Source organism: Lemur catta, chromosome 1, assembly GCF_020740605.2.
Source record: "Lemur catta isolate mLemCat1 chromosome 1, mLemCat1.pri, whole genome shotgun sequence".
NCBI classification, from domain to species: domain Eukaryota; kingdom Metazoa; phylum Chordata; class Mammalia; order Primates; family Lemuridae; genus Lemur; species Lemur catta.
This window is the reverse complement of record NC_059128.1, coordinates 173,281,067-173,293,997: the sequence shown is the minus strand read 5'-3', so window position 1 is coordinate 173,293,997 and position 12,931 is coordinate 173,281,067. Positions and strand designations below refer to the sequence as shown.

At 43.6% G+C, this 12,931-nt stretch overlaps 1 protein-coding gene across 11 annotated transcripts in view; it reads right to left on the bottom strand.

Moving 5' to 3' along the window:
• Positions 1–12,931, bottom strand: part of ZBTB38 (zinc finger and BTB domain containing 38) — a 140,522-nt gene that overhangs the window by 42,423 nt on the left and 85,168 nt on the right. For 7 of the 11 annotated variants that reach the window (XR_006732559.1, XM_045539330.1, XM_045539344.1 and 4 more), the window contains one exon: positions 7,840–7,944. The exons of 1 other annotated variant lie outside the window; for it this stretch is intronic. The gene's annotated coding sequence lies outside the window, so the exon portion shown is untranslated. Of the gene's footprint in view, positions 1–7,543; positions 7,945–8,754; positions 9,026–9,436; positions 9,540–12,931 lie in introns of those variants that run through there. 3 more of the 11 variants (XM_045539324.1, XM_045539346.1, XR_006732555.1) reach the window with 3 other exon arrangements.

The window sequence follows — 12,931 nt, the reverse complement described above, 5'->3', positions numbered from 1 at the left end:
TCTGTAGAATAGCTCGAGTTTCTGCTTGTGCTTTCATTTTAGAAAACAAATGCACATAGACTCCAGGGTGGGAGGAGTTTCACACAGGGATTCCAGCTCACAGAAAATGGCCACCGGGTTTTAGAGACCTTAACACAACAAACAGGGCACCCAGGAGACCTTTTGGGAATACAGAGCACTTACCTTTCACAAGCGTAATCGTCTAGAGACACATAAAACCTTTTTTTAAACCAGTAACATAAATCATGGCCTCCAGAATATTTGTTTGCTGAATACCACAATGACTAATCACCAGAACTTTCCTTATTCTCCCTGAGCAAGGGAACTTCATGGGAGGAAAAAAAAAAAAAAGGTCATTTTGCTACTTTTAATGTACGGTAGTTGCTAGGATTGGAGGTAAGACTCCTATTTAAACTTTATAAAAGAAAAAAAAAAAAGGACCTTGAAAAGTATTTCCTAAAATAGAGGTGAAAATCGTCTTATCGGAAACTCATTATAAATAGAAAAGAATATCTTAAAATAGATCATTCAAATGTGACAAAAGGCTCTTGATTGCTTTCCTGAAAATGTCAAAAACAAAAACAAATATCGAGAATACTAAATACAACAAACATAGTAAGAAATTCACTTAGAAGTGTATTTCTGTTTAGGGAAAAATGTGCCTCCCAGGTAATTGACAGTGCTTCTGCACGAAAACTCAATTTACGGCGTGTAGTAGCCAAAGACACTCCAGAATCGCGAGAACAGGAAAAAATTTAAAGGTCAGGGTTCTCTGCCCGCCCCACCCCACACGCCCTGCCAGCCCTCCCAGTTAGCACAGTACTAAGGGGGCGGGGGGGGGGGTGGGCAGCCAGTTGTCTAATGTCTGAGTAAAACCCCCCACACAGCTTCATTTCAGTGCCATGTCATGGCTTTTGCAGTCTATCCTAGTGCCTCTGCTCCCTGGAAGTGGTCCTTCTGTCTCCTCCCATTAAGGCAAAGATAGACCTGCATTAATCCAAGGGAAGGGCTGAACACACCATAGAAAGTATAGTTCGGCAACAGCTATGACTTCTGCTATCCTAATGCTTTAAAGCCCTTCCAAAGGGCATAAAAGACACAGCACTGAGACCTCCAGAAGCCTTGCTCTTCGAGCTCAAGTCAGGTGACTACAAGACCAGAACCATTAGGTTTAAGTAGGGACAGATCAGAATGCTGAGTAGGTTTTTCAAAAAGGAAATCCTCACTTAGGTCTAGGTGCCAATCACCGTCCTATTAGAACTAATCAGAAACCTCCATGCTTACACAAAAATGCAAAGAAGTATGAGGAGACTGATCTGAATGCAGGTCTCTTGCCTGGCAAGATAATAAATTCAGCTTTATTTTTACTGAATTGGTGGCCTTATTATCTAATTGTAATCAACTCTACAAATAGTCAGAAGTTGTTCTAACACATGAACAGGAAAAATAACACAAATAAAACAGGGCCTATAAACAATATCCAACTCACAAAGCAGGAAGTGACACCTCCTCTGTGTCTCACCTTGCACAAAGCCTGCCTTCGTGGGTTGCTGAAATAATCCCAGGATGCCCTTCTAAGACTTAAAACAGCCACTGGATTTCTCATGAAAACACACCTTGGGATGAACATACATGGTAGCGGCCGGCAAAATGGGGGTGTGCAAGCTGGGTCTTCCTCTTCACACTCCCTGAGAAAATGTTTAATTCCTCTCAATATTATAGTACAGCTTAGTAATTTTAATTACATGAGAGAGGCAGAAATATCTTTAAAAAATGGGAAACAGCCTTCTGCCTCCCCCAATTTAAAAAGAAATTTTCTTAACTACCTTACTGGCAAAAACCCAAGGGCTTCAGCTAGCCTGAAAGTTTTGCATCATGGCGTCCTACTGTGTGTCTGCTGGCAGACCAGCGGATGTTATGGTCTGCTCTCTCCCATGGGGCAGTTCCAGCTCCTCTTTAAGCTGTGCTGCTGACTGCCATCTCCTGCAGCGCCAATAACCTGCCTGTTTCTGGCAGACTGGGCACAGGACACTAGGTTCTGCCCCCACCTTGCCACTAACCGTGTGACCTTGAACAAGCCTGTGACTTCTCTGGACTCTGTTTCCCTATATGGAATGTAAAGAGGCTGGGCTAGTTTATTTTCAGGTTCTTTTTAGCCATAAAAATTGAAAACCACAATTCCCAGCCATTCCCAATCCTGTAAGAATCTTCATTTCCTCCAAAGTATACTGGGTAAAGGAAGAACCCAAAGTCTGGCTGGTATTAGTATATGTCTATGAGGACGGCAGGAGAGAGCTATGAAACCGGGACCCCTAGAAGATCTCAGACTTAGCCCCTGTCCTGCTTTTCAGCTGCTTGTCCTAGCACCTCTGCCTTTCTGCTCAACAGGAAATACAATTACTGCATCTTAGAGCTGGAAGGAAACTTAGCCATCATTGGGCAAAACCTTCTCTGGTTACAAGTGAGGAAACCAAACCAGCATAGTCACGCAACCATGGTTGGTTGCTAAGAACAAGTCCCAGGCCTCCCCTCTGGTCTCTCACATGGGGTCTTCTCACCTTCCACCAACCGAACTCTCAGGGGCTCTGGCTCTTTCCCTGGTCCCCTGCAGAGTTCCTCAGGGCCTCAGGGGGTAATCAACAAACATTGACAGAGCACCTCTGGCCAATCCCCCAAGGAGCAGTTTTAAACTTCACCTGGCATAGCTACTCTGAGAATATTTAGCCCCTCACAGTGACAGTGACAGCTACAGTAAGACACAAATTGATTGATCTTATCAGTGAAGAAATCCACTGGTGTTTTTACTCTTAAAAAAAAAAAAAAAAAAAAAGGTTGCAGCAGTACAGATGGCAGATAAGGGTAGGTTGGAGAGATAGGTGGCCCCATGAGGGTGGGGCCCTTATCCGATACCTGGCCTAGAGTTGGTACTCAGTAAATATTTGTTGAACAAATTCAAGTTAGCACATTATCTCTGTTCCATTTGCTTCTTGTCAAAAGTTCGGAGGTTACAATAATATTAGGGATGAGGGTCTCTAACTCTCTGAGCTAAAATCAGGAACAAGTATCTGTTTCATACCCTCACTATATGGCTAGGGAGGCAGCCTGGGGTATACAGAGAAGAGGCTGAGTCAGACAGACCCCAGGGCGTGAAACTCTCATCTCTACAACCCTAGCTGTAGTTACTGAGCCTCTTTTTGCCTCAACTGCCACCACACCGGGTTGAGGTTCCAATAAAATGGCTGACATAATACACATAAGGTGTGGAACTAACTCCGTGAATGTCAGGACCAGCCTCCTCCCTTGGGGACTGCAGATAAAGAGAGAGAAATCCTCCTTCGGGGAAAGGCTCCAGGCCCTCAGCATTCTCCTCCAAAAGAGGCAAACCAGCAAGAGGATGCCGACAACATTTTAAAATGACTCAATATAGTTTTAATAAATATATTCCCATTAAGTCATCCTATTTTTACCTTAAGTGTAGAAAACAAAGCACAATTCAATATGCACAAATGTTTTATATCCTCCATACCTGCCTTAAACACCAAACATGTCTGTATGTCTCAATCGTTTGTTGTGAATAAGCAAAGAAGAGAGCTAGGAGTAAGAATATGTTTTCATCCAGAAAATGAGGTTGGAATAGATGAACAACATAAACTTTAGCCTAAAAATTATATGATTTTAAGATGTAGAGAATGAGGGAAATGATACAATGACAGTGATGTCTATCCACCAGAAGACACAGAGTCAGATAGATAAATGTATCAAAATATCTTAATGGCGTGACTATGCGGTGTTGTCACCACATAATATTGCTAACAACTAAAGTTACATTGGTTTTACAAACTCTGGGCATAGGGACAGAGTGTCATCACTTCCTCCACAGAAAATGAAACTGGTTTGGGGCTGCATGTCACCCAGTACTGCTATGGTTATACAGCAGACGGCAATGGGGGATGGGGGTGCAATAATACCACCATTTATTGACTATCTGGAATCCATTTGTTTTTATCTAATTATAGATATAATCCATAAACATTAATGATACAATTATAAAACTTTCAAGCACAGACATGTCCTTAATAGAAACAGGATTCAAAATGAGCCTACGAAGTCTCAGGTTTATCCCCTTCTCTACTTCTCAGAAATTGGCAAATTGTTAATCTTTATCACCAGCCAGGCAGCACTTATTTAAAACGCAGATTCCACAGCCCCTCCACCCTCCAAACCAAATCTCCCGAATCAGAATCTCTAGGCCTGAGGCCTGAGAATGGACATTTTGACAAGTTCCCCAAGCGGATTCCTAAGCATACTAAATTGATGGTTACTCAACTAACACAGGATAGATCAGCTATAAAGGGAGGTGTGCACTTTCAGTGATAAAATTAACACATTAAAATGAGTCAAAGATAAAGCTCTGTGTGTAGAGCACATTATGTATAAATTTAATATCTATACAAGGTTGTGTGGGGAAGGGAACCAACACTTATTAATTGCCTACTATGGTATAGATCCTGACCACATTATATATTACTCAATCTTCAAAATAATCCTATATGAGTTATAAATGGAAAAAGTTAGTCATAGAGAGAGAGTAACTTTTCTAAAGTCACAAGCCTGGAAATGGCCCAGTTAGGTTGTGAAACTAAATTTATCTGACCCCAGTCTCCTCATTCCGTTGTACTAAGCTCATACACACGTGAAAACATGCAGACACATGTACGTCATACAATAGCCATATGGTAAAAGACAATGAAATTAAATTACTTTTAGAAACTTTCTGTATCAACAAACACAGTTTTTAAAGGACTATTAAGAGATGTTCTTTGGTCTGCTGACAACGGGATGCAGAGTATGACTACCATCACAACCATATTTAACAGCCTGAATTTTAGTAATCAAAGTATATTTGGGGGCTTGCTAGGGTTAAATTTAACAGTGAATCTTGATTTCTGCAAGCTACAAATTTATGCAAATGGAACCACTTAATATTCATTCTGTAAGTCACATTACCTTATGAAGGAAAACAAATGTGTAATCTAGCACTTGTCAATCCAGCGGTCTTCTAAAACTCATCCCTCCCCTTCCAGGGTCTGACATGCCAGACTCCCTCCATTGGGAAACCCCTTCTGCTGACTTCTGGAGTCATGTCCTCTCTGGTTCTTCCTTGCTATCTTGTCAGACTTCTCTCTGCCTTCCTAGGTCCTCCCTTCTTTTCTCAAAAGGCTCCATCCTCAACCTTTTACTCCCTAGACTCTCTCTCTGGAAAATCTCTTCCCCCACGTCTTGACTTTTTGTTATATATCAGTGACTCCCAAACTAGCCCTGGCCTTCCTGCAGCACTCAAAGCCCCATCTGTCTGGGAGACAGTGTGCTTCAACACTTCAAACTCAGCAGCTCTCAAATGCAGCTCCTCACCTTTTTCCACATTTCCTCCATGCGTACCACTGCTCTGGAAAGTTCAGTACCAGCTTTAGCTGTTCCTTCTCCAACGAGACATCAGCTTCTGTCAGTTCCTCTCTTTGCATCTGTTCCTTTCCCATTTCACTGTTACCATCCATTTCGGGCCTTCCCCCACCCCACCTTTTCCTTGGTGGGCTGTAGTAGCCTTCTATCTGGTCTCCCTGCCTCTAGTTCTGCACAGCCTCCCTCCCAGCCTCACCTGGTCTCCTCACAGAGCATGTGCCCAAAGTACAGCCACAACTCTCCCCTGTTCAAATATCTTTAATGACATCTATTGGCTCATACATTCAAATTTCCTAGTTGTCATTCCAGACCATTATCATTCAGCACTGAATGTTCTCCAGCTTGATTTCCTACTTGGTGCCTGTATGTATCAGTTCTAGCTCCTTTGGGCTCAGCACTTTTCCCCGGGTATGCTCCATGCATTCTCCATCTCCCACCGTTCCTCCTATCTCAAATGCCTCCTCCAATATGTTTTACTGAAACTCCATATCGTTAAATGACTGGCATAAAAGATTTTTCTCAAGAAAGTTTCTTGACCCCTAGGGGTAAAACAGATCTCTTCCTCTTCAAATTACCCAAATATCTTCTTTTTGCATTTACCAATGGTTATTTCTGTGTATTTTATTTCTTCAACTACATAACAGGATCTGAGAGGGAAGAGACCAGATTTTGTTGCTGCTGAATTCTCCACTATCTCTAGCACAGTGTCATACTCGTAGCAGGTACTCAAATATTTGCTGTGTATTTGCAGAACTCAAAGTGTATACAAAACATGTGCTTTATGTGGGGATTAAGTTATTATAAGTAGCATTCAAGTATTGCAATCTGATTTCTGTTGCTTAACGCAATTCTTGGAGCTATCTCTAACTTTCTACCTTATACACTAAACAAAACCATTTCTTAAATTGCTTTACTTTTGACCCCTCCATGGTCCTCTGTGGCTTACAAAGCTAAAAGAGAACATTTCAAATCAAAGAAAGCCCCCTTGCCAAACTGCTTTTTCTCTGATATGCGTTAAGTGACCCAAAAAAAGGCCTCTATGAGCAGGTAACAGTAATGGCAAAATCAATATTTAAAATAGAAGTGAGAAATTCCTTTCTAAAGAGTTTCAGGATTTTAAAATGGCCTTCCTATATATACCCTTCCCTCATAGGGGTCAATCTCCAACACATCCTTGGAGCTGAAATCCCAGCATATTAAAAATAGAAAATTGCTAACAGTTAAACAACTAATTCTTTGCCAAGAGACTGGACATGGCTAATATCATGATTGTAAAAACAACCTGTTTGGTCTTCAGCTCCCAAGTGCCTTGTAGAAGGAGCTCAATAAACATTTATTGATGAAAAAAATGAATTCAGAGAAAGCCTTACTACTGTTTATAAATTGAGAGCATAGGTTTTAATAGATGGGTAGAAGTATATGTTAAAGTGGAAAAAAATGAAATAGTGAATTGAGAGACAAGAACTTGGTATGTCTATCACTCTGGTCTGTTCCTGCAGCAGAGCACACCCTGTAACCGCCAGAGCAGATTAAGGGGCGTGGTGCACAGCAGGCATCGTCTATCTGACCAGGCCTCTTGGGATTAGGTCCCAAGCTCCTCCAGGGTGGGCACTCTGCCGCCCTAGGGTGGTGCTCTGCATACAGAATGTACTCCATAAGGTAGTATGAGATGCAAAGCCTTCCAGATCTGTCTCTATTTCCACATTTTAATACTTCACACCTATTCTTCCTCACCTCATAGGGATATTGTGAAGAGTAAATAAAAACACTGTCTTAACACGTTGCTTAGCACACACGCACACAAATACCTGATAAATGGTAGTTGCTCTTGTCCCCATTTGGGGCTTTGTACATGCCTCTAAGGTAGAGCTTAGTGTGCTGCGCTGGGCTGTCAGCACTTGTTTACAAGAACCTCGAATGTCCCAGGTGTGGGCTCTTCACTCCGTGCCCAGCAAGGTCCTCACCCAACAGCAGGCTCTGAAGCCACCTACATGACTGAGCAACAAAGATCCAAGTTCCAGTCCTGCCTCCACCCCAACCCCGTGGGTAACCCTCAGAGGTTATTTAAACTCTCTGGGCCTCAGTGATGCCGGTGGGTCCTTCCGGCCTAGAGAAGCTAGAAATCTATGAAGAGACATTGAGAAGCTCCAGGACAGTTGCTGGCAGAACTGGAAGAAATCAGTTGTCCTAAAGCCCTGTTCACCTAGTTCCCCTTCATCACAGGGGTTTCGCACATCGTGTCTCCTTATAACAGATCACTTGAGTGTCATCGTCACTTTGTAATCCCAAAACCTGTCATGAATCATATCCCTTTGGGAGTCCCTCAGAAAAACCACTTCCTCTTTCATGTAGACTAAGGAGAGATGTAAATTTAGTTACCTCAGTTAGAACAGACCAGCCTTAACAGAGTTATTTTCCCGTGCTTTGGAAGAAATCACTTGGAAATCCTTGGTTCTGCATCCTCCATCTCCTCCACATCAAGATCTAAAAAGAGAAAAAAGAAAAGTGCAGTGTCCCATGACTGGCTGCTAGGATTTGATGTTTCAGCAATTGCAATTAGCATATATTGAACACCTACAATAAGTCAAGCACTGAACAAAGTGATTGGCGTATGTGGCCTCATGTAATCTTCCTAACACCCCTCAGCTGTAGGGAACATTCCCCCATTTTACAGCTACAGAAACAAAGACTCCGAGAGGTCACAGAACCTGCTCAAGGTTACACAGATGGGTTATGTGAGAGCTGGGACTCAAACCCAGATTCAACCGATTCCAAAGCCTGGGCTATTAACCAGCGTCAGTGTTTCAAAAACTTTTTTGACAGTGACCCACTGTTTAAAAAAAATTTTTTTGGCCACATTCTACAGCAGAAATAAAAAATTACGTTATATAAACTGAAAACCAAAAGTCTCATAAAACAATGCTTACCCTTACTGTTCGCAATGCACACTTCTTATTCTTCTCTGTACTGTACTATATATTCTACATCTTTAAAAAAAAATTTCCAGTAGCAACCCATTAAACTGATTCCACAATCTTCTAATAGGTCCCTACTCTTGGAAAAACACCGCGCTTAGATACAGTACATAGCTAGCAGTTTCTCTGAAACCACAACAAAAACCTTCTGTACTTTTTAATAATGAGAATCTGACCGAGTAGTTGAGCTTCATAGTTATGAGAAAAGTCTTTAACCTTTAAAATATGTATAAGGCACCATAACACATATCTTCTATAATGGATCCTTACAAGGGATATTCCATTAGGGCCAACGACCAGAACGGAATTAGGCACTTACCTATAGCAGAGCAGGAGTTAGAAAGTAGAACCGTGGACAGACTAAAATCTCAAGTAATTTATTATGTACTCTGCAAAGAGGTGGCTACCAGCGGGTGGTTGTGTTTTACCAACAGTGCAGACCTATCTACGGGAGAAGTAGGAGGCTGAGATTGCAAACCCCTTGGGGCAGGGCCCTGTCTTTGCACGTCCCGTTCAATTCAAGGGGCTTGGTGTTGCACCAAGGAAATTATCACGTACACGTAGGGTCAGGACTGAAGTTGGATTCCCAATCCCAGGACTGGGAAGTGCGACTGTCAACGCAGTTCCTGAGCCTGCTGGACCTGAGCCCACCACGTCCCCAGCCCAGGGTGCGCATTTCTTCCCCGGCCCCCGCCCTGCAGCACAGCCGCGCAGTGGGGCCACTAGATGCGGCGCAACCTGCCCAGACTCTCCAGTCGAACCCCACCCCCTCCCCATTCAGGGCGCGGGACCCGGAGTGCGGGAACCTGCGGGCACCTGCGGGCACTTGCTCCCTGCAGCAGCTCTGCTTCCCAGCGCTTGCGGAGCTCGCAGCCCTGCTGGAGTGTTTGCCCAGCCCAGTTTCCAGGCTCCCTCCTGGGGAGACGAGCGGTCCGGCCCCGCGCCTGCAGGCCGCGCCTCGCCCACCCGGCCCGGAGCAAGACCCTGCGAGGAGCACTTACGGGGCTCGGCTCCGCCAGCGCGTTTCCCCGGGGGTCCATGGCGCTTCCGGACCCGCGAGTCCGACCGCAGCGCAGCACCGCCCAGAAAATGGACGCCGGCGGCTCGGCTCTGCCGGCCCGGCCCGCCCCCGGCGCGGGCAGAAGACGCAGCCCGTCCGGGAAGAGGTCGGCCCGACCCTCAGCCCCGCGGGCCGGGGACGCGGGGAACCGCTGCGCCGAGGACAAGGCCCCGGGAGGCCTAGCGAGGCCCCAGGCCCACAGCGGGCAGCGGCCTCATCCTGCTCCCGGGAGGACAACGTAGTTAGGGCTGCAGAGCCACAGAGCCTAGTGACTGTCAGAACAAGGCCCTGGTCCGCAGAAGGGTCCCTGAGCTCCTGATCCAGACCACGCACACTTGAGAGAGGCAGGATTCGGACAAAGTCCTGTGCAGTTTCAGTTGCACCAAATTCTCAGGAATAGGGTGTCACCTGTATTTTCCCATGGCTGTCAAGAGAGGCCCATATTTTTCCGACGTGATGTAGAAGCTATTTCACGCAAAAGACCCAGTCCTCTTCCTTAAGTAAAGGGCCCTGAGGGATCCTGCTGGGATCCAGGGCCTGCTTGTTGAAAAGATATTTACTGAGGGCCTGCCACAAACTTGCCTAGCTGAGCTAACAGCCTAGTGCACTCTGTACAGCTGTTTGTTTTTAAAAAATTATCCATGTTCCGTGTGATAGTATTGAGTCTTATTTTAAAATTTTCTTTAGAAAATTTTCTCTCCGAACTACAACTTAAAAGAATTAAAAAGTCCGTTCTTTGCATGACTTACAACCTGCTTTCAGCCTGGATTGGAATACAGTGCTTGCAATTCGGCATCCCAGTTCCTGACCACGTTTTAAGAATATGATCATTTTGATGAATAAAGTAGATTCCAATATTAAATACAACGCTAGTAAAACATTTTAAATAATCAAGGAAAAATATATTGACTGCACGTCAAATTAAAGAATCATGTAACTTAGAGGCAGAGTTTTGAAAGCTGACAGTTTGGGCAACATGCATACACATGTACACTAGCAACTCTCAACCTCCTCAATGCCAAGTACCCTTTATTTTCTCTCCATAGGCCATGTGTTCAGAAAGATCTTCTCCACTAAATTGCATTTATTAAGTAATGATTCATCTTCCCACTTAAAAAACAAAAACCTGCAATGTTTTTAGATATGCAACTGCCAACCAGAGCTTCCTCAAAACCTGAGCTAACCTGTTGTTAATAGTGGATTCCAATCTAAAGAAACTTGTGGTTTAATTGCCTGTTTGTCTGTTTCCATTGAGGCTTTTGGAAACTGAAAATTATTCAAAGACCTCCAAGAAAACTGAGGAGCATGGATTAGGAGCCAGAGTTGGGAAGTGCCAGGATTCAGTGTTGCTTTCTGTGCTTCCCACTGGAAGGTGCCAGGCAGCAGGGCAAGGCAATTTGGCCTTTGGATTCAGCCTGCCTGGGTTTAAAGCCCAGTTGTGTTGCTTGAAAGGCCACTTTAGGCAAGTTACTTAACCTCCCTGGGCATTGGCTTCGTTTTCTATAAAATGGGACTAATTTATTATTAGTGCCTACCAGCTTTTTGAAAATTAAATGAGATAATACACATGAAGCATTTACAATAGCACCTGGCACACAGTAAGTGCTCTATAATTGTAAGCTTTTGTAGCTGTTGTTAGTACTGGAAGTATTCAAAGTTCCTACCATTCAAGTAGTAAGAATCATATAGCTACTGTGTGTAAAACAACCTTTACACCCTAGAAATTTTCCATGGGTTATCTGCTAGAGTCACCTGGTGAATGACATAAAAGGATTTAAACACAGGTCTGACTCTACAGTCCACTTTTTTGTACTGCTAACATGTTCCAGGTGGTACCTTGATCAGACCCTGTCAACAGCTTGTTAAGAGTTGTTAACCGGCTCTGGCTTCCCTAAGAGGCTTAGCAAGTGAATGGCTCCTTACATCCACTTGGGAATTCACAAACAGTGGCATTTCTCTCATGAGAGCCAAATGTTTCTCCAGAAGTGAGTAGATTTCCCCAAATTGTTATTAATAATTAAAATATCACGACAACAGTTTTAAACACCACAGTCTAAAACTTACACAGTCAGCCTGTCCTTCAAAATTTTCCATCTTTCCTCGTAACAAGTAGCAGATTCTCTCTCTTAATCATTCTTCTGAGTATGGGGAACGATCTGGAAATTTCCAGGACTGTCCCAACTTGTCATAATTATATTCCTTTCTGTAAAGATTTATTATTTTCAAAACAACTAAACATGTATTTTCTCTATAATATTCATCATTTCAATACATTTGCAAATCAAAAAATAAATCCCAAGACTTTCAAGATTCTCTTTCTTAAATTTCCACCAGTTCTTCAACATTTCAACAGCATGGTTCCTATGGTTCCTGATCCTTTTCCCGGGGCCTTTTCTAGAAGGCTTTCCTACCTCATTCATTTAATCCCCACACAGATTTCTGTTGTGCTACAGCTGCCTGCTTGCACTTTCTGATTAGGACTATTGACCAATTTAACATTTACTGTACCCTTTTCTTTCTTTTTAAGATTTCAATATTACGATAATATTATATAAAAATGCCGAAGTGTTGTGTGTGTCTCTCTCTCTCTTTTTTTTTTTTTTTTTTTTCAGAGACAGTGTCTCACTCTGTTGCCCAGGCTGGAGTGCAGCAGTACCATCATAACTCACTTCCTGGGCTCAAGCGATCCTCCTGGCTCAGCTAGGACTACAAGTGCCCATCACCATGCCTGGGTAATTTTTAAATTTTGTTGTGGAGACAAAGTCTGGCTATATTGCCCAGGCTGGTCTCAAACTGCCTCAAGGCAATCCTCCCACTTTAGCCTCCCAAAGTAGTGGGATTAGAGGCGTGAGCCACCACGCCCAGCCCTATGCTGCCTCTTTTAAACCCATTTGCTTCCTTGTTTTCCACCCCAGGTTAGGAATCTGTAACTCATCCCTCCTCACTTGCAGCACTCTGTTAATTTCACTTATGGTTTTACTTTTTTCCTCTTTCTTTCATCCTTGGTTCTCACCAAATGCTATCGCTTGGCCTCTCCTAATTACAACTGTTTATCTGTTTGCTGTCAAGCATTTGAGGGAAGTCCTTTTCCAAATCATTTTCTCTCATCTCCATCACATTCCTGAAAGGCCACTTGTGTGTGATGTGTTGACATCTACCAAAGTCCTGAAGAGACAATGTTTAGAACAGGGGTGTCAACTTCTGATGCCTAGGGGAGCCAGGCAGATAAATATATGTGTGAAACTGCTTGCTGGAAGTGGTGTGAACTAGGGCCTCCAGGATAATTCATATCCCACCTAAATGGGCAGGGAGGTGGGGGATGGGGTGGTGACTACCCAGCCCTAGACCAACTGTTGCCAGGTAGAAATGCAGGATCTGCAGAATTGCCTAATGAAGTCCAAATCAGGGTTTTTATATAAAATTTATGAAATGTTGA